General features: G+C 40.9%; 1 protein-coding gene across 5 annotated transcripts in view; it reads right to left on the bottom strand.

The window, feature by feature from the left end:
* Positions 1-21450, bottom strand: part of ntm (neurotrimin) — a 360902-nt gene that overhangs the window by 73577 nt on the left and 265875 nt on the right. The gene's annotated exons all lie outside the window — the stretch shown is intronic.

Genomic DNA, 21450 nt, shown 5'->3' with positions numbered 1-21450 from the left:
ACCCTTTGCCTTCAAAAAAGCATAAATTCTTCTAGGTACACTTGCACAAAGTCAGGGATTTTGTAGGCATATAGTCAGGTGTATGATTAAACAATTATACCAAACAGGTGCTAATGATCATCAATTCAATATGTAGGTTGAAACACAATCATTAACTGAAGCAGAAAGTCATACACCATGGCAAGACTGAGAACAGCAACAAGACACAAGGTAGTTATACTGCATCAGCAAGGTCTCTCCCAGGCAGACATTTCAAGGCAGACAGGGGTTTCCAGATGTGCTGTCCAAGCTCTTTTGAAGAAGCACAAAGAAACGGGCAACGTTGAGGACCGTAGACACAGTGGTCGGACAAGGAAACTTACTGCAGCAGATGAAAGACACATCATGCTTACTTCCCTTCGCAATCGGAAGATGTCCAGCAGTGCCATCAGCTCAGAATTGGCAGAAAACAGTGGGACCCTGGTACACCCATCTACTGTCCGGAGAAGTCTGGTCAGAAGTGGCCTTCATAGAAGACTTGCGGCCAAAAAGCCATACCTCAGACGTGGAAACAAGGCCAAGCGACTCAACTATGCATGAAAACACAGGAACTGGGGTGCAGAAAAATGGCAGCAGGTGCCTTCAGGTAACAGTGAAGCATGGCGGAGGTTCCTTGCAAGTTTAGGGCTGCATTTCTGCAAATGGAGCTGGGGATTTGGTCAGAATTAATGGTCTCCTCAATGCTGAGAAGTACAGGCAGATACTTATCCATCATGCAAATACCATCAGGGAGACATCTGATTGGCCCCAAATGTATTTTGCAGCATCTTCAGTGTAAAGAAGATCAAGGAGTCGTCGAAGTGATGGTATGGCCCCACAGAGCCCTGATCTCAACATCATCAAGTCTGTCTGGGATTACATAAAGAGAGAGAAGCAACTGAAGCTGCCTAAATCCACAGAAGAACTGTGCTTAGTTCTCCAAGATGTTTGAGCCAACCTACCTGCCGAGTTCCTTCAAAAACTGTGTGCAAGTGCACCTAGAACAATTGATGCTGTTTTGAAGGCAAAGGGTGGTCACACCAAATATGGATTTGATGTAGATTTTTCTTCTGTTCACTCACTTTGCATTTTGTTAATTGATAAATATAATCTATTAACATGTCTATTTTTGAAAGCATTCTTACTTTACAGCATTTTTTCACACCTGCCTAAAACCTTTGCACAGTACTATATATGTAAATATGAGCTATTATTGTAAACTATGATGCTCCTCATAAATTAATAAATAAATACATACAATTGATAACACAGAGAGAAACATAACCCATCAGAATGTGGAAGCTAAAATATAATATCAGCAAACATTTTAGACATTTAAAGATGAAGGTCTTATCTGCAACCTTTGCATATGTTCTTTTCCTTTCTGCCAGTGCCCACTCAGAGAGAAATGTGTCATGATGCCACAATACTGGAACTTGATATTTATAATTGATATGGATGTGCAATTACAACAACAACAAAAACACCTACACAGAACTATGGGAACTGTAAGTCTGATTACATCTTTAACACTGTCCTGTAACTTAGTTTTGGTAACTTTACGATTTACTCAAAAGCTTGCACGGATAAACTGTCTTCTTTAACAAACATCTGATGAGACTGTTCTGAAATCTGTGCAATACAGAAAGAAGATCAAAGTAAAAACCATGGCCTTTTAACAGATTTCAAAAGTAAAAAGTAAAAAGCAAAAGCAAATTAGAAAATATTAATGGTTTTGAGATAGGAGTTGAATTTAACAGCTTGGAGCAGAGGTCAGAAAGTATAGTATTATAGTCTGATAACCATTTCTAGAGGTATTATAGAAAGGTTCTTTTCCTGTCAATAATTAACATCCTCTGAGGTCTATGTATAAGAGGATCTTTCCAAACATATCTCAAGATATCTTCTGTGTTGCACTGTGAGTGTACAATCTCTGTGCACTTTGACCTCTTACAGAAGAACAGTAATTACAATGAATAAAACAAATCTAGTACAAATAAAAACCTAGATATAACATAGGGTTAATGCTGGGTTTATTTTTAATTTCTGTGGTCATATGCTAATAGTATTGTGGAAAATCCTAGCACTGTTCTCTTTCTATCGCTGAAATTGTCCCTCGTGTGAAGGAAGATAATTTGGTGTAACAACAGAACAGACACCCTACTTAACTACTGGCATGTATCGGTGAGAAGGCAATTTATAGACAGTATTACACTGTTAATTCATAAAATAATGATTGAAAAATTATAAAATGAATGGGAAAATGATCCTCTGATCATACATGCATATACACACACACATATATATATATATATATATATATATATATATATATATATTCACACATACACACTTACACACACACACACACACAATCTCAGTAGAGGTGTGAAGTTGAATCCAAGCAAACAAAAGAATAAACCCCAAAAAATCACAGGCAGTTCATGGACAGTGAGACACTATAACCTTTATACAATATTAATCGTAATGCCCACAGTTAACACAGAAGTACAATTCATCACAGTTTGGTGGAGCCATCCACGATAACGAGTTTGCCCATCAATAAAACATGATTTTCCCATAACAGTGTTGAGATGCAAGTTCACTATGTAGAGCACATTAAACTGCTTCGCCACATATTTTATTAATGAGGCTGCCAGCCCTGACTGCACAGAATAAAGCTGTCAGGGAGAAACTGTGAAGTCTGTCACCCAGACAAGCAAGCCCAGATGTGTAAAGTTTCAGGTGACTTTCGTACAGCACAAAGCAAACTTACAGCAGGCTATGCCATATGCTTCCTGAATAATATTTTATAGTCAGCTGACTTACAGGTCAATTATGCTACTTTATTGCATATTGCTTGTCTATTGAAGATTAACTATTATTTTTATGATGACTGTGTTGTTGGGTATCGTGTTTCTCCTGGTGTTTCAGTAAATTGTAACTAAGGGGGTGGCTTTATAACTAAACAAGATCTGCATTATTGATAGATCTGACATTTTGACTTGGTCACACAGATGCAGACACTGGAGGTTACTGGAGGTCAGTTACTGAAACTATACATTTCACGGAGCAACAGACTGCATTCACAATCGAAGGCCCTGTTTGTCAGCAAGTGTTTGTACTTCAGAAAATAGCATCTTAATTCAACTCCTCTCTCCTCTGGGAATAACCCATGTTTTTTTTTCTTTCTTTTTTTCAATAATTTGTTATTAGGGATAATTGGGCATTAATGGCAAAGAGAGTTCTTGTTTAAAAAAGCAAAAAATACCTCTGGTCTGATTTATAATTCACACAGCCAGCAAGAAACAGCCTGTTTAATTTAGCACAGGCTTCATTGTTAGGCACTGGAGTCCCACAGTCACCCTCCATCAATAAAACATGTTGTCCAAAACCCTTATACTTTATGGCACAAGTGTCCGAGATTGCCTGGGAGAGATTTATGAATTTATGCACAATTATATTTCATGTACAAAGGTGTACAATCTGCAGTACAGTGAAGTAGCCCTGGGAGAGAAGCCCTTGGTGTTGTTCCCGTGCCTACAGCAGTTTCTACTCCATTGTCCTTTTAATGACCTCGCTGTTCTGTTCTGCATACAAGGCCATTGTTTTCTCACTGTACGCTGTGAGTTGCGTTGCCCAAGAAGAACGGAAGAACACTGTGAGGTTGTTGCGTTACATACCCTACCTTTCGCACGCATGTTAAACTCTGTGAGTTCCCTGCCTGTAACTATAACCTTGCAGAAACTGTATTTTTTGTGTGTGTTAGTTCTAACAGGCATCCAGATTCCCATGCGACTCAGCAGCAGCCGCGACTACATGATGAAGAGCTAAAACCATTGCAGTGCCCTTCATTGTGTCTCTCGACATGCCAAAACGGTGCTGCTCAAAACTGAACTTTGACTGAAGGATGAAGGTGATGAAACACACACCCTATTTTTAACACACTTACAGTGTGTTGATTGGGAGCCACAGTTTGACTGTGACATATCTTTCAAAGGCACCGATATCACGTTGGGTCACAGCGGGTGGTGGAATATCCATCGTGAATCGGCAGCAATAAACTGAAGTCTTGGAACGAGCAACAGCACCAGCAACAAGGCCGCTCTTGACACTTTCCTCACAGTCCCTTCCTCCCTCCTCGCCTCTGCCTTTTCGATCTCAGCAAACTTTCAATCATGTCTAACATGTGCTTGGATTCTCCCAGCTGGCTTTGCAACATTTCCTGTAAGCTTGAAGACTCTTTCCCTCTCTCCTGCTCTCGCTCATCACTGGCAAGACTAGTGCCTATTCTTGAGAGGCCTGAGGAAAGAGGCTACACTCACTGTTACACAAGACCCCTCAGGAATGAGCCTTCTTCAGAGAGTAGCAATAGGAGCATGAGACCAAAGTGTACACTTATGTATCTTGTCAGGGCTGATACATCTTGAAAGAATCCAGCTATCACCCTAACTCCCAGGATAAGAAGGCTTATGAGAAGAGCTTTCACAGTGTTACTGCCCCCTTCTGCATGTCTCCTGAACTGCAGCTTTGCACACAACATCAACAACAACACAAAGGCAGAGGGCTGGAGGGCTGTAATGAGCTCTGAGAGGAGAAGCCCAAATGTGAAGAAAGTTTATGTTTTGTAGGAGAAAAAAAAACATACAAAATGAGTTACAGTACATTTCTATAAAACAATTCTAAAAAATGTGCTAAAGAAAACTGAGTTCAGTCTTTGTTAAAAGCTGTCTTCAATTCTTCCTGGGAAGCCAGAGATGGGAGAGGTGGTGATGGTGGTGGGGGAGTGGAGTTACATTCTCTTCCTGTGAGAATCTGATGCCGATGTCAATTTGGTGGTTCTTTTTCAGGAAGGCTTGGTTGAAGGTCCTTCGACATTTGTGTACATGATAGTATGTGTGCATAGTACTGCACCTTTAATTGAAACATACCAATTAAAAAAGGCATGGAAACTGTGCTGCACAGCAGAGCGGCTGTCAGTATCGAAACCAAGATACCCTGCAAGGAACAGACTCGAGCGATTATTTTTAATTTCTCAAATTAAATATTCATATCCGTTGCAAGACAACTCTGGGCGAGATTTGTGTTTGTTTGTTTTTCAGTTGTTTTCATGGAGCAATCATTCTTTACCATATATATTGACACTCATAAATATTCTGCAGTAAAGCTGAGGTAAAAAGAAATTACTTTAGTTGACTTTCCCTGTGTTACCTTCCCGTTGTTCCAGCAATTACTTTAATCTCACCTGTCTCCTCCTGCTTCAGTATTCATTGTCTTTTTGAAACATCTTCCTGCTCATTTTCTTGTGGGTTGATACTGTAGCCGATCATGAGAGGCTCCTAATCTCTGTCTCACTGATAACCTAAAGCACAGCGTCTCATTACACACGGCTCCTACTTCAGCGTTTATGCTCAGACAGGGCAACCTCCATGCCCTCTGGGATCAATGAATTAAATGCAGTTCAATTCCCTTTTCCTAGCTGGCCAAGGACAGCTGTTAGGTGTGGGGAAAGAAGAGGACCCGGGGTGCTTGAAATCCATCGTACCGGGCATGGTTTACGATTGCGAGTTTTAAGATTAATGGCAAAGCACTGGCCTTTATACAACACAGGTCAGAGAGCTAAACCAAGCTAAAGGTGCCTAAACCTGAACTGAAAATCTGTTAATTGTACATTCTGATGCGTCTCTCAGCACTGTCTCTGAGCACTGCTGTATTTATGTCACCTTGTCATGGAAGCTTCTCTTTCGGTCTCCTTCCACAGATGGAACAATGGAGCTTGATGACAGTTTTGTTTCCTGGGCATCAATCTTTGCAGCCAATCACATGCAAGCAGACTCGCCATTAATAGATTGTTAACAGTCTACAGTGAAAATGTTTAAACCCCAAATTTAAGGTGTTCAAAATGCCAGTGTTCACCAGGGATTTTCCACGCAGTTTTAGACACACATTATGTCAAACTTTAAATGAAGTGCTATATTTATTAAAAATTGTAAACATAAGAGAAGGCAGTTATTGAAGACCAAGCTAACGAAGACAATTGACCTGAAAAAAATGTCAAAGATATCCCACTCCCATCTTGTAGGATCCTGACTGTATTTCTTCATAAAATAAACGCAATGTAGTGACTTTTTTGTCAGGGTAGCCCTGACAGGAGATGTAAAGTACATTTAGTAACATTTAATTCTATTTGAGTCAAACGCTGCTGTAGCAGAGCACACTGATTCTAATCGGGCCTGTGAAAGATTGTGATGCTGTAGGAAAAGCAGACAATGCCTTTCTGCTTAATAGCAACTTTGAGCCGCATTACAATCAAATGACATTCTGGCTGATAAAAACCGTATTTAAACAGACAAACAAAGTGGTTAGTGGCTCTGAGCATGCAATGACATGTTGCCATGGTAGTAACATAACGTGGTCAGTAACACCACTATAACTGTCCTACTGTACATGCAAATTACTGCAGCCTTCAGAGAAAAACATAAAGAATTAAATAAACACATGCACACACACACATATATTGTGGCACCTATGGTTGTCAAAAATACTGATACTTCGATACTACCGCTATACCAAATTTCAGAAATGGTTCAGAGCTATGCATTCCGTAATATCGAAGTATCGGAGGAATCTCCTTGTATAATGAAAATTGTGTGATTGTGTCTTTCACAAATATACATTTTTTGTCCGCACAATGACACCATACACCTGAGGTGGAAACAAAGAAGAGACAGCAGATGTTTAACCAAAACGAGGCTCTGAAAGCATCAGTTACGGAAGTGCGATAAACAAACGTGCCTCACTGTTGTGTTCCTGGCCTTGTGAGTGGTTCCCTTTATGACAGAAAAAAGTCCTGTCATTTCGCAGATTTCCAATAGACAAACAAAAGGAAACCCTGGATTATCACAATTCTCCGAGACACTGCACCACTTTTCTGTAGTATTTTTGTTAAATGTGGTATTAATTCGACTGATTACATTCGGTGAGCTCTTAACACTAGATCCGCCGAGATTTCGGATGCAACAACCGCACCCCAAAATGTGCTTCTCCTTTATAAAACAGCTGTGTGACGAAAATGAAAAATAAACAGTTGGATTAATCTTGAAATTTTTACATATTAACATCGCACAACATTTTAACTGCAACAACACTGCATTTGCATTGAAAATGTAAGTATTTTTCTTATTTTTTTCAAAACGAGCGCATAGGCTACATAAACATGAACAAACTAATAATACAATAAACTGTGTAAACTGGTATGCACATATGTTAGTAAAAACATAAACAACCAGTTATACAAATAGCATAAAATATAACATCTTAAGCAATGTGAAAGCACTTTGAAATGGGTTTGACTGCGTATACAGCTGCACGCATCAATGCAGGAACACTGCAGTGCATTTACCACAGACTGCATTTCAACAACGTGAAACATCGACAGGCCTGTCTGTGTTGCATTTAACAACCTGGCAGTATCTTTGCATCTTCTGTCCTGTAGATACTGAATTGTAGTGCCAACAGCAGTCTAATAAACGCTAACAGCAACCAGCCTAATGCCAGCCCTGCACCTGATACAAAATAATTAGTGACTGATCAAGGCACTGATCCAGAGACCTGGGATTGCAACGAGATCAAGAGTGAATTCAAAAGGAAAGTTAGAAACTTGCTGAGCTGATGAGAGGACAGGCAGATGAGAGCTAGATCAGGTGTGATTCTTCAATTGTGTATATTTTGTGTATATCTGCTAATAAAATAATGATAATAATATATGAATATATATTATTCCAGATTGTCGGCTTTATTGTATTCAGTATAAATAAACTGTGGTCCGGTGGCTGAAGAAAGTATTTATAACTTAGTTATTACATTTGACGAGTTTACAGCAAATGCCGTATAGGTATTTAATTCATTTTTTTAGTAACATAAGAACAGATAAGTGGGCGAAATTCACATACGCAGAGATATTTACTTTTGTACTGCAGAAGCCGGCCAAAATATGCGGCCATGCGGTTCTAGTGTTCACTGATTCATAACAATTTAAAAATAACGTGTATTTACAAAACAAATATTATTGATTCAGCTGTATCTAAAGGCATATTTATAATATAGGCCTAGGTAATGCTGCTCGATTTAGTTTTAATCTGTATTTTCTGGCTATATCTGCTTTTAAGATTCTTAACCGACGTGGCTTTATCTATTAAAACTTAAGTTACACAGTATAAATGAGTTACTTTTACTCTACCCAGTATTAATATTGTTTAACGGATCAACTATGGCACAAGACTGTGCAGCAAGCACAGGAAAATATATATAATCTATGCAATAATAATGCAGTAAAAGGTCAAACATGCCCAAGCAAAAGGACAATGATCATTGTCTTCTCATCTTCTCAGTTTCTGACTCACACACTCCTTCCTGCTCTGACTGCCCCTCTATCTCCTACACCCCCTATAGCTCCCATAGCTTTTATCCAGGAACCAGGCCAACCCAGGGAGTCTTGCACGTCAGGTGCCCCTAAGAGCTTAGTCATTCCTTCTTGGTGACCATTTTGTGGCCTACCTGGCACTGCACCACAATATATATATATATATATATATATATATATATATATATATATATATATATATATATATATATATATATATATAATAAGTAACACCCTTAGTCTAGGTTTCTTATCACTGTGCCGCAGACAGCAAACCAATTTAATCCAAATAAAGTGGCTATACCCTCTCTGTGTAGTAAAAAAAAAATGATCTAACATTGTGTTGAAAGGCCTGAGGAAGACTGGGACTCAGTATAAACCACTGCAGCCCATCAGCAATTTATACCCAGACACATTAATGTCTAATTGTTATTAAAAATACATGACAATTTTTTCCTCATAATTAGAATGCAGTATGTCTTTTGAAGACAACTTTCGGAGTACTGTAGATCTTTGGAGTTAAAATATTAATGTTTTGCCGTCAGTGACTAGTTCTGAGGGACTAAAACTATTTCATTTTTTAAAACATGAAGAACGATGAAGATAAATTTTACATGAAGAAAAAAAAAAAAACTTTAGGCCTTTCTGTTAAGATGTGCATACAAATGCTCAGCTAATATTCTCTGCACACACAAGGACGAAGAGAAAGTTTGTTTCCTGTTATATAAATATTTTAGTAAGTATATTTTAGAAAAACCTACAGGATGTTAATATGCACTAGTCTAATGGGAAATAACCAACAAAATTTTCAGCAAAACTAAGCTTGACACTTCACAGATTTTCAGGTTATTTCTGCTTACTTGAAAAAAGAAGGACAAAAGGAGATTCCAGAATAATTGGTGTACCCTACTTTTTTCACATGGATAAAAACTGCCAGAAGCAAAGCAGCTCTATTTTTAATGTGTTTTGTTTTCTACTCTGTTCTATAGACTGCCCACTTAATGTACACTGTTTCCCATCAAATACATGTAACATAAAGCATGAGCAAAAAACACTACATTTTAATGTATGACATCACCTTGAAATACACACACACACAAATTGCAGTATTCCTATCACACATCTGAGTTTTAACTTGCATCCTATTTTGTTATTTTGTAACCCAACTGTTATAAATGATATATTGCTGTAGTAGACCTGGGACAAGGTTACTATTAATTTCTGTGAACTGAAAGCAGTTTCACCCTTGTCCTTGCTAGACTTTCATCCATTCAATTACACCTGCTGCTGTGAAGAGAGCAGTTTAATTTGTTATTTAGTTTCCAAATATTTAAAACAATGTAAATAAAAAAACATACGCGCACACACAGAAAAACGTATGTTTCTAAATGTACCAGAGAAATGTCCCACTTTTTTCTAAATTCACTCTGTTGATAATGACTGGTATTACAGCTTCAAAATCATTTAAATATCATATCAGATCTCCACAAGAATGCAAGCGACCTGGGAGAAACCACGCTCTCTCCCAGGCCTTCCCTGCTACTCCTCAGTTTCTCTGAGCCTGCTTCCCTGCTCCCGATACTGACCGCAATGGCAGACAGGGAAGTGTATGGTCAAGAGCCAGCCTTGAATGCTTACCCATCAAAGACCTGACTCAGCCGTGGGGCTCAAGAGTCAACTGCATAATCCCGGTTGATGTTGTTGACCACGTACATCTATCCATGCATACATGCGCAATATAATAAAAAGTGACAGGTCAAGGGACCAACAGACGTCGGCCCTGAATGAGATTAGCGATATACTGAACACAGCTTGAGTCAAACGTAAGTGACAAATACATACTTTACATTGTTCTCATGAACGGCATTGCTTTTCACTGACAATCTTGGAAGGAACCCTGTGGAACAGCAAACCTCTCTTCCCTTTTAGTCGGGTGGTTGGTCAGGCTGGGCCATGCCCTTTCCCTAAACTGGGAAGACTTGTGCACTTCTTGGGACAAACTGCCAGAGCTCTCCTTGCTCCCTCCTACTGACTTTATATACTTTTATTTTGTTTTACTGTCTATAAGTAAGTGTTTAGGAAAAACATAAAGATCAACAAGGCTGAACTTTATAACTTATAAAACACATGATAAGACCTCCTCAACTACTGTTTATCTCCTCAGCACATTGGTCCACAAACAGCTCCCTGTAGTGAGCCGATAGTGAACATTTTATCTGATTTCCAGCATCAAACTGACTGAAGAGAGTACCGTCTTTAGCTGCTCTAAACAGGGCTGCAGAGTCTTTACAGCCACTGTTTCCTCAAATTGCAGAGTGAATCTCTTAATCCCACCCCACCCCGAAAGTACATATATATACACCGATCAGCCATACCATTATGACCAGTGACAGGTGAAGTGAATAACACTGAAATCTCGTTATCATGGCACCTGTCAGTGGGTTTGATATATTAGGCAGCAAGTGAACATTTTGTCCTCAAAGTTGATGTTAAAAATGGGCAAGCATATGGATCTGAGCGACTTTGACAAGGGCCAAATTGTGATGGCTAGACGACTGGGTCAGAGCATCTCCAAAACTGCAGCTCTTGTGGGGTGTTCCTGGTCTACAGTGGTCAGTACCTATCAAAAGTGGTCCAAAGAAGGAAAAGCGGTGAACCGGCGACAGGGTCATGGGCGGCCAAGGCTCATTGATGCATGTGGGGAGCGAAGGCTGGCTGTGTGGTCCAATCCAACAGACGAGCTACTGTAGCTCAAATTGCTGAAAAAGTGAATGCTGGTTCTGATAGAAAGGTGTCAGAACACACAGTGCATCGCAGTTTGTTGCGTATGGGGCTGCGTAGCCGCAGACCAGTCAGGGTGCCCATGCTGACCCCTGTCCACTGCCCAAAGCGCCTACAATGGGCACGTGAGCATCAGAACTGGATCACGGAGCAATGGAAGAAGGTGGCCTGGTCTGATGAATCATGAGTTCAGGGTGTTGACTTGGCCTCCAAATTCCCCAGATCTCAATCCAATCGAGCATCTGTGGGATGTGCTGGACAAACAAGTCCGATCCATGGAGGCCCCACTTCGCAACTTACAGGACTTAAAGGATCTGCTGCTAACGCCTTGGTGCCAGATACCACAGCACACCTTCAGAGGTCTAGTGGAGTCCATGCCATGACGGGTCAGGGCTGTTTTGGTGGCAAAAGGGGGACAAACACAATATTAGGCAGGTGGTCATAATGTTATGGCTGATCGGTGTATAGTGACTGTATGTAGATGATGCGACTTGTCAAACATAGCATGATTTGTAAACTATTTATTTCAAACAAATCTTGTGTCCATTTTAACAACACAAATGAAGTAATTCGTTTCCCTACATTAGGGTTTAAAAATCACTTTACCATCAACTCTTTACCTCGACTTTAACACTGTCTTGCCCCTTTTGAAAAGCATGCAGATGGTGTCATAGGGTTAATGGGACCCCAGGGTGTCAGAGCCGGTTACTGCCTTCTCGGGGTCAGGTGAGAACGTGGCAGCAGTGTGAACCAGCTGAGGAACACTGTGATGTAATGCCGCAGGTAATGGCTTCTCTCATTGCACTACAGAGGGGAAGATAATGGCAGACGTGGCCGGTGAAATTTGTGAGAGTGCCGTTATCATCTCTCCAGTCTTCACAGGGTTGTTATATTACTGGAATGTGTACATTTGTCATTGTTTGGAACAGCTGTTTTGAAACCTGTTTTGATGAAAATGTTGCATTACAAAACCACTTGCTGACATGTGTCCCAGCAGACCTGCCTCGCGGCACTCTGTATTTCATAATGCCTGCTAAACAGCTGGGGGACACTATTAATCTGGAAGTCTACAGGCAGTCTCCAGGCTGCATCGCTTCAATCAAAGATTGTTTGCAGGCCAGAGAATGGAAGGAAACTGTTTACCTTGTGCTTTAAATGCTAAATGTGTCTATTTTACGGATTATTTCGTCTTACTGTTTCTTTTGCAGGTATAAATCTCTGCAATCTGTCGGCAGGGACCCTATAATAATCTTTTCACCATTCAAGGGTGCATCATTCACAAGGCAGCTGGGGGCAGACTATCAAATTGCAGGGGAGTCATTGGATTTACAAATATTTATTTTTCCCAGCATCCTATTGGTGTGGGACTGGCACGCTGTGCTCACGCTCTCCCTCCACCGTGCTGAGCTGCAAGTCAGTCTCCCAGTAGGTGAGGAGGAGGTCCTGATGAGAATGTGGAAGTTAATCACATTTGTTCAGTGGTTGTCAACATCTCGGCGAATAATCTTTTTTGCCCCCTCGGGCGAAATATGAGAACCAGCATCCTAGCTATAGATCAGCCAATGTATAATGATGAACCACAACAAAGCCCTGGATTACCATTGAACTCAAAGGCCACAGGGACAGTGGCTGCACAAAACAAACTGGGGAAGCAAAGTGCAGTCGAGTTGTGGTCACGGCCCCATAAGCAACTCTGCCTCTCTAACTCCTGCCCAAAAAGGCCATCTGTCACACTAATAGAAGATTCTGTACTGCAGACATTGCAAATAGTCCCTTCAGAACAAAACAGCCAAGCTGAAAATGTTTCTCCACTGTGAGTAAATAGTAAACATTATTCATTCATTCAATTAAATAAATAAATAAATAGATAATCAAGGTTATTACAGAGAAAGCAAAAATAACGTGTGAGTATTGTTTATTACTCAGGACTAGGGATGAAATTGTTCAAGATAAACCACGGTGAAATTCCCAACGGTTAGTATTACCGTTTCAAATTTTAATTATCATTAAGACCTTGTTTGATTACCGCGGTTTTAAAAACACACGGTAAATACTGACCCGCATCAACCAAAGTTAGCAGCAGTCTGACGCAGGCGCAGCAGCAGCGCGGGTTTAGTTTTGTGTGGAAACAGCGCTGTTTCTAACGCAGTTCTGCCAAAACCACGCCCCGTTTCTGCTGGGGGCGTGTCCTAGACTCATAGGTCCGCGTCATTGGTCAACAGCTTGAGAGCGCTGATTGGACAGACTCAGACAGACTCAGCCTGAGACTCACGGTACAGTCACTGGTTCTGGTGTTTTACACGAGTGCAACGTCTTAGTGTTGCAATTTCTCTCTATCTAACTGTGCTCTGTGCTTGTCAGATGTGATAAATGCACTTCAACCGCCATCCCTTGTTTAAAAACGCTGTTAATATGTGTGTGTTTCGAGGACCTTCATATAAACAGTTAGTGTGCTTTATCAATCGTACATTTCCTACAGTTATTGCTGATGGATCTTCAGTATATGAACATGATATAGCCTTTCCTGTCCATATGAGCTCCAGACTCAGACAGCCATATGTAAACGTTAGTAATTGTCTGATTAAAACGCAGTTTTAGCTCGGCGTTTGAGGCGGGCATCCGATCTGGGAGTATTTATGTTTACAAAATGTAAATCGTGTTCAGTCTACATGGGTCAACAATGGCAACTAACTGGAAGCAGCGCATTGACTGATGATCGCAATTGACCTGCCCAGCAAAACTCATTCAATGACTCACTGACTAGAGTCTGGCTGATTCGTTCATCTTAGAAAGAAACTAAGTTGTCTCTCAACTTGTTGAGTGTTATAAAACTGACTGTATGTCCCATGTTGGTTACACATTCCTTGCTCAGTGCACAATGAGAAATAACGCTGTATATATACACTCACCTAAAGGATTATTAGGAACACCTGTTCAATTTCTCATTAATGCAATTATCTAACCAACCAATCACATGGCAGTTGCTTCAATGCATTTAGGGGTGTGGTCCTGGTCAAGACAATCTCCTGAACTCCAAACTGAATGTCTGAATGGGAAAGAAAGGTGATTTAAGCAATTTTGAGCGTGGCATGGTTGTTGGTGCCAGACGGGCCGGTCTGAGTATTTCACAATCTGCTTAGTTACTGGGATTTTCACGCACAACCATTTCTAGGGTTTACAAAGAATGGTGTGAAAAGGGAAAAACATCCAGTATGCGGCAGTCCTGTGGGCGAAAATGCCTTGTTGATGCTAGAGGTCAGAGGAGAATGGGCCGACTGATTCAAGCTGATAGAAGAGCAACTTTGACTGAAATAACCACTCGTTACAACCGAGGTATGCAGCAAAGCATTTGTGAAGCCACAACACGTACAACCTTGAGGCGGATGGGCTACAACAGCAGAAGACCCCACCGGGTACCACTCATCTCCACTACAAATAGGAAAAAGAGGCTACAATTTGCACAAGCTCACCAAAATTGGACAGTTGAAGACTGGAAAAATGTTGCCTGGTCTGATGAGTCTCGATTTCTGTTGAGACATTCAGATGGTAGAGTCAGAATTTGGCGTAAACAGAATGAGAACATGGATCCATCATGCCTTGTTACCACTGTGCAGGCTGGTGGTGGTGGTGTAATGGTGTGGGGGATGTTTTCTTGGCACACTTTAGGCCCCTTAGTGCCAATTGGGCATCGTTTAAATGCCACGGCCTACCTGAGCATTGTTTCTGACCATGTCCATCCCTTTATGACCACCATGTACCCATCCTCTGATGGCTACTTCCAGCAGGATAATGCACCATGTCACAAAGGTCGAATCATTTCAAATTGGTTTCTTGAACATGACAATGAGTTCACTGTACTAAACTGGCCCCCACAGTCACCAGATCTCAACCCAATAGAGCATCTTTGGGATGTGGTGGAACGGGAGCTTCGTGCCCTGGATGTGCATCCCACAAATCTCCATCAACTGCAAGATGCTATCCTATCAATATGGGCCAACATTTCTAAAGAATGCTTTCAGCACCTTGTTGAATCAATGCCATGTAGAATTAAGGCAGTTCTGAAGGCGAAAGGGGGTCAAACACAGTATTAGTATGGTGTTCCTAATAATCCTTTAGGTGAGTGTATATATATATATATAGATGTGTGTGTGAGAGTCGTCGCCTTCTTCATGCACATTGCTTTACTTGTGCTGCTTTTATATGCACATTTGATTTGCTTACTTAAAGTTGTGTTCAATATAACCTGCACTAGGGAAACTTTTACCTCTCATGGATATATGGTGCCATCTTTAACGTTAATATTATTATTTTAATTTTTATGCACACAAAAAGTGCATAGTGCTGCTAATTTTATTTGTTGTTGGTTTTAAATATACAACTTGGTGAAATGATTTCAGTGTTTGTATCAGTACTTTTTTAACATTTCCAGCACATTTTAACAATACCGCGATAATACTGATAACTGATCATTTTGGTCACTATAATCGTGATATGAAATTTTCATACCGTTTCATCCCTACTCAGGACTCAATGAGGACAAATTGACTTTCACTCACACATAACTCTCTGAAGAGGAGTGTAACGGATGAGAGATGAAACCATGATCCAAAGCGCGTGCTGCTCTGATGCCTGAGTGTCCTTAGCTCCTGGCTGTCCTTGGTTTACAGTACACACACACTCGCACTGAGGCAATGTGGAGGGGTGCAGCTGAGACTCCACAGCACAGAGACTGCAACTGCTGGAAAAAAGCTTTATATATATATATATATATATATATATATATATATATATATATATATATACACTCACCTAAAGGATTATTAGGAACACCTGTTCAATTTCTCATTAATGCAATTAATTATCTAACCAACCAAGGCGAAAATGCCTTGTTGATGCTAGAGGTCAGAGGAGAATGGGCCGACTGATTCAAGCTGATAGAAGAGCAACTTTGACTGAAATAACCACTCGAAACAACCGAGGTATGCAGCAAAGCATTTGTGAAGCCACAACACGTACAACCTTGAGGCGGATGGGCTACAACAGCAGAAGACCCCACCGGGTACCACTCATCTCCACTACAAATAGGAAAAAGAGGCTACAATTTGCACAAGCTCACCAAAATTGGACAGTTGAAGACTGGAAAAATGTTGCCTGGTCTGATGAGTCTCGATTTCTGTTGAGACATTCAGATGGTAGAGTCAGAATTTGGCGTAAACAGAATGAGAACATGGATCCATCATGCCTTGTTACCACTGTGCAGGCTGGTGGTGGTGGTGTAATGGTGTGGGGGATGTTTTCTTGGCACACTTTAGGCCCCTTAGTGCCAATTGGGCATCGTTTAAATGCCACGGCCTACCTGAGCATTGTTTCTGACCATGTCCATCCCTTTATGACCACCATGTACCCATCCTCTGATGGCTACTTCCAGCAGGATAATGCACCATGTCACAAAGGTCGAATCATTTCAAATTGGTTTCTTGAACATGACAATGAGTTCACTGTACTAAACTGGCCCCCACAGTCACCAGATCTCAACCCAATAGAGCATCTTTGGGATGTGGTGGAACGGGAGCTTCGTGCCCTGGATGTGCATCCCACAAATCTCCATCAACTGCAAGATGCTATCCTATCAATATGGGCCAACATTTCTAAAGAATGCTTTCAGCACCTTGTTGAATCAATGCCACGTAGAATTAAGGCAGTTCTGAAGGCGAAAGGGGGTCAAACACAGTATTAGTATGGTGTTCCTAATAATCCTTTAGGTGAGGGTATATATATATGTGTGTGTGTGTGTGTGTGTGTGTGTGTGTGTGTGTGTGTATATAGGTGGGGGCTATATACATAGGTGTATATAGATGGGGGATCAGGTCTGACTGAACCAGTCAATTGCTGCAAACCCAGGCAGCTCTTAAACCCAGAGTAACAGCGTATCAATAAAAGCATATTCACTTGTCAGGGTCTTTGAGACGCTTGCAGGCACACCATGCAACAGATTTATTTTTTTGCATCAGCCAGCAGGGCAGAGCAGCAGGTGTCAGGCTTGCACAGCTATACATGCAGAATGCATGTCCCCATCTACACTGAATCACTGACAGCTTATTAAACATATGGACACTTTCAATTTAGTTTTTATAACAGGGCTCATTCTCCCAAGTGGCAAGGAAAAAAAAATCCTCTGTGGAAACTGTAAAATCTCTCTTTTTATTTTTATTTTTTATATGTTCTTGTTATTTTTTTCTCCTGTTCAAGGGAGTGTGCTTGCTAAGCAGGCCAAGGGAGAACCTCAGTCAGGTACAGTAACTACAGCCTTGGAACAAGCAAAACCGATCAATACGTCTCTGTTCCCACTGACAGACAATTCTTGTAGAGAGAGAAACACAAGCTTCGTCAGACTGCTGGAGTCCTTACTACGCAAAGGGTAATGAGTCGCAGCCATTCACCTCTCAGACCACCTGTGTACAGGGGGATTTTTCCAATGGTCTTTGATTTCTTCATTGGTTTGTTCAATTGTTAATTTATTTATTTATGTAAGGAGGAACTTCCTCAATGGCAGATGCGGCCATCTTAAAAATAAGGTGTGGCTTATTGTGCTGTGCTGTAGGTCATATGTTAGACCTCATCCGCAGAACCTTATGAGTAGCTATGTCACAGTCTCCTCTCGCTACCCACCACATGAAGACAAATCAGGGACCGAGCGCAGACAGAGATCACAATCCCTGATGGAAAGCTATGAAACACAGTGCCTTCCAGAAAACTAATGTCGTTCCTGTTCCTTAGTACCATCATTGCACGGTGAGAAGCCCTGTATTTTGCATCTGATTACTTTTCTTTTTTTTGTGCATTTGCTTCATGATGCAGACTGATTAAGATTGGTGCCTTGTTAGGAAAATACAACCTTGTAATTTGTCAACAGGTGATTAGCCTGCTCTCCTAGCACTATTTCATTATTTATTTATTTATTTATTTGGTACCTTCCAGGGATGCAATTAACACCGGCAATGCGATAAATAAAATATTTCCAATTTTAACATGAAAAATGCAGCTTAATTGCAATCTCCACAAGCGTCAAAAAGGAGAGCCCCAGAAGAGGAGACGACAGCTGCAATGCTGTGTGCTGGTTATGCCTGAAGAAACATCAAACATGTTTGGGGCCAGTTGGAGCAGCTACACATTCCCCATCACCTGTGGAAACATCTGTAGAGGTGCGTCTCATATTTTCCACTGGGATTCTTGATATATAATAAAGGCTGGATTATAGCAGTCACTTCCCTCTTCAAGCCGCCTGTCACATTAAACAACAATATTCCAAATATGCATCACAGAGCCATGGGCCCTATCTGCCCAGACAGGTGTTTCTGCCTACCTCTTTGTGTATGTATGGAAGGCAGATATAAAAAACAAACAAAACAAAAAACAAAAAAACAACAGCAACAACTTATTAATGACTTGGTGAGCTGTGCAAAATAGGTCAACACAATTGGTTTGAAATTAGTTCCATGTCTTAGCCATCACTTGATATCTTGCATATCATGAATTACTTACTTAAGTTACTTATTGATAGACACATTGATTGATTGAGCGAGTGATTGGATTGATTGGTCTACTTCTTTCTCAACCTGAGCTTGTGTGAAAAGGAGAATTGAAAAACAAATACAATCGGCCGGTGTTTGTGAAACACAAGCTGCTCTCTCCATTGCCTTTTAATGTCGTTTATATTTAATGATGACATGAAGGAGGGATCCCTGGAGCGTAGTTTTGACTCCGGGCAAAAGATACTCTGAGACACTTCTGTTTTTTCAAACAAGTCCTTGTGGTGTTATGTCTTGATTTGAATTACATTTGTGTCTCTTTAACTCTTTTTTTTCCTCTCTCTCTTTCAATAACAATGTTCCAGGTTACCGTTGTCTCTTAAAGGCACTATCACTTTGCAGGTAGTGAGGTGGGGAGATAATTAAGAAATCAAACTATATTGAATGAAATCGGTCTGAGTGCCGGATCAGGTACATTTCCAAATTCACCTGCAATCTACAACCCCTACGTCTCTGACTTGACCTTCTGCAAACTCATAGAGATTACTTACTATCCGAATGAACTGAAATCAAAACTCAAGGTCACTGCCTTCATCAATTATCCTGCATCTGTCTGGCTCAGCTCCCCTGTGTGGAACATTTCCTTTCTACCTTTCCTGTGATCTCCTTAGACACCAAACTTGGCTTAAAATCGCACATAAAATTGCCCTGAACATGAAAAAAGTCATTGCCTTCGTACCTTTCACTGTTCTGTCACATTAAAACTCTACAAATGAAATGATACAGCTTGCTGCAGTCACACTGACAGCAGAAGCTTTGACCGAGTTCACAAACTCATAAATAACTTTACTTGTAAAGTTTACTTGTAACCTGTAAAGTTACTATGGTGATTTTACAGTTTCTGCCAAGCTGATGTCATTGACTTAACAGCAAAGAGGTCTAACTGCCCTGCTGCAGATGCAGATCTCCAGTTTATTCAAAGGGTGATTCACAGAATATGTTTTTAATACATATATTTAGTGCTTATACAGGCATCAACCGCATATAGTGATCAAAACTACTGAGACAAAATCATTCCTGTGCTAACCATGCTAAAGCAGCTCCTCTGGTAAAACAATCTACAAACGTCTGGGGTAACCTGAATACATGTGATACAATATTCAATCAAGTGCAATGACACACAGTCAGCATTGTTTAGAGTTTGCATTTGATTACAAATCACATTATTTGTTACGAAGCATGTATAAAGCATCAACCCTGCCTAGAAAAAAAACTGCTGTACTAAACAGCAGGAATAAAAAGCAGAAGCCTTCTGCGGATAAAAAACTTCATCACTTGCAGCCCCACAGGATTGCTGCCAAGACCAGCCAAAAAGGCACAGCTCAGGTGGAGGTGGGGGGGATAGGAGGGAGAGAGAGAGAAAAACTGTAATGCTGCATCTCCCTCCCATCTCCTCTGTCCTGATATCTTCTTTTGAAAGACACCCAGGTCCAGCAAGCGACCGCCACCTGATACGTCACCTGCTGTGGAAGTCACCGTTCGTCCTCGCCAAGTCCCATGCTGCAGAGATACAACACCTGACTGGGGAGCTGGAGACCCAGCTCAGCAGCCTTGAGCGTCCCGGGCCGCCTCCAGTAGGTCACGACGACCCCCAAGGTCACCCGTCCTCCCGGTGCAGGCTGTTCTCTAGCTGCATACTGCATTAAGTGATGGGCCCAGCAGCTCTACGTTCCCAAGGCACGCCGAAACACCCCGTGGGGGACAGCTGTATTGGGGGTGAAAGTCAGCCTCCGGTGTGAACTGGGACAAGCTGTGCGGGGAGCTGCTCAGCAGTGCAGGGCAGGCCGAGCGTGTCAGCAGCAGTCAAAAACTAATCAAGTTATATGCAATTGGTGCGTTTAAAGTTAAATTGCTGCGGCCTGGCATTGTGATGTTGTCGCAACCCAGTGGGTGGCCACAGCCAGTCGAATTCACAACGCACACACACACACACACCCCTGAATCAGTATCAGACTAATAATAATAAGGACAAGCTCTGCGGGATCACTGACACTGCTGAACAGTTATTTGCAGAGGAGGAGATGCAGTAAGACAGGTATAAAGAACGCTAGAAGCCTCCTAATACTTATCATCTCGGCAGAGTCAATTGAACAAGTCCTGAACCTGGGGGCTATAAAATCACATAACACCATCCAGTGAGACTCTGAAACTGCTTAAATATAACGCAGCTGTTGTTACAAGCCCATCAGATTGCCACAGATCAATCAAAATGATAAATCAAATGATACTTAGCACATTTAAGTCAGAATTATTAAGAACGTTTTGAAAAGTAAGAAAGAAAGAAAAAACACGCTTTGCATTATCATTAACATTCTCGTTTCAGTGAGAAAAATATCACATTCAACCTAGCAAACCTCGCTGTCACACAGGACCCTGAATTTCAATTTGAGAAAGAGCATGGCTTTAAACTCAATTGTACCCTGTGATATGAAGTGGTGCATTGGAGGTGGTTGCATTTTTTCTTTTTAATGACTAAATAGGAGATTCATAGAAATAAATGTTACATCGAGGTTATACAGTATTTTTTGTTAGGCTGAAAAAAGAAGACATTAAATCATTTATTTTTCATATCTACATCTCAATACTGCATTTATGCATGTATGCATTTATTTATTTATTTGAAACAGGTAAAAAAAAATT

Source organism: Amia ocellicauda, chromosome 1, assembly GCF_036373705.1.
Source record: "Amia ocellicauda isolate fAmiCal2 chromosome 1, fAmiCal2.hap1, whole genome shotgun sequence".
Classification (NCBI taxonomy): domain Eukaryota; kingdom Metazoa; phylum Chordata; class Actinopteri; order Amiiformes; family Amiidae; genus Amia; species Amia ocellicauda.
Note: the sequence above shows the minus strand (reverse complement) of the source record. Positions and strands in the feature narration are given on the sequence as shown.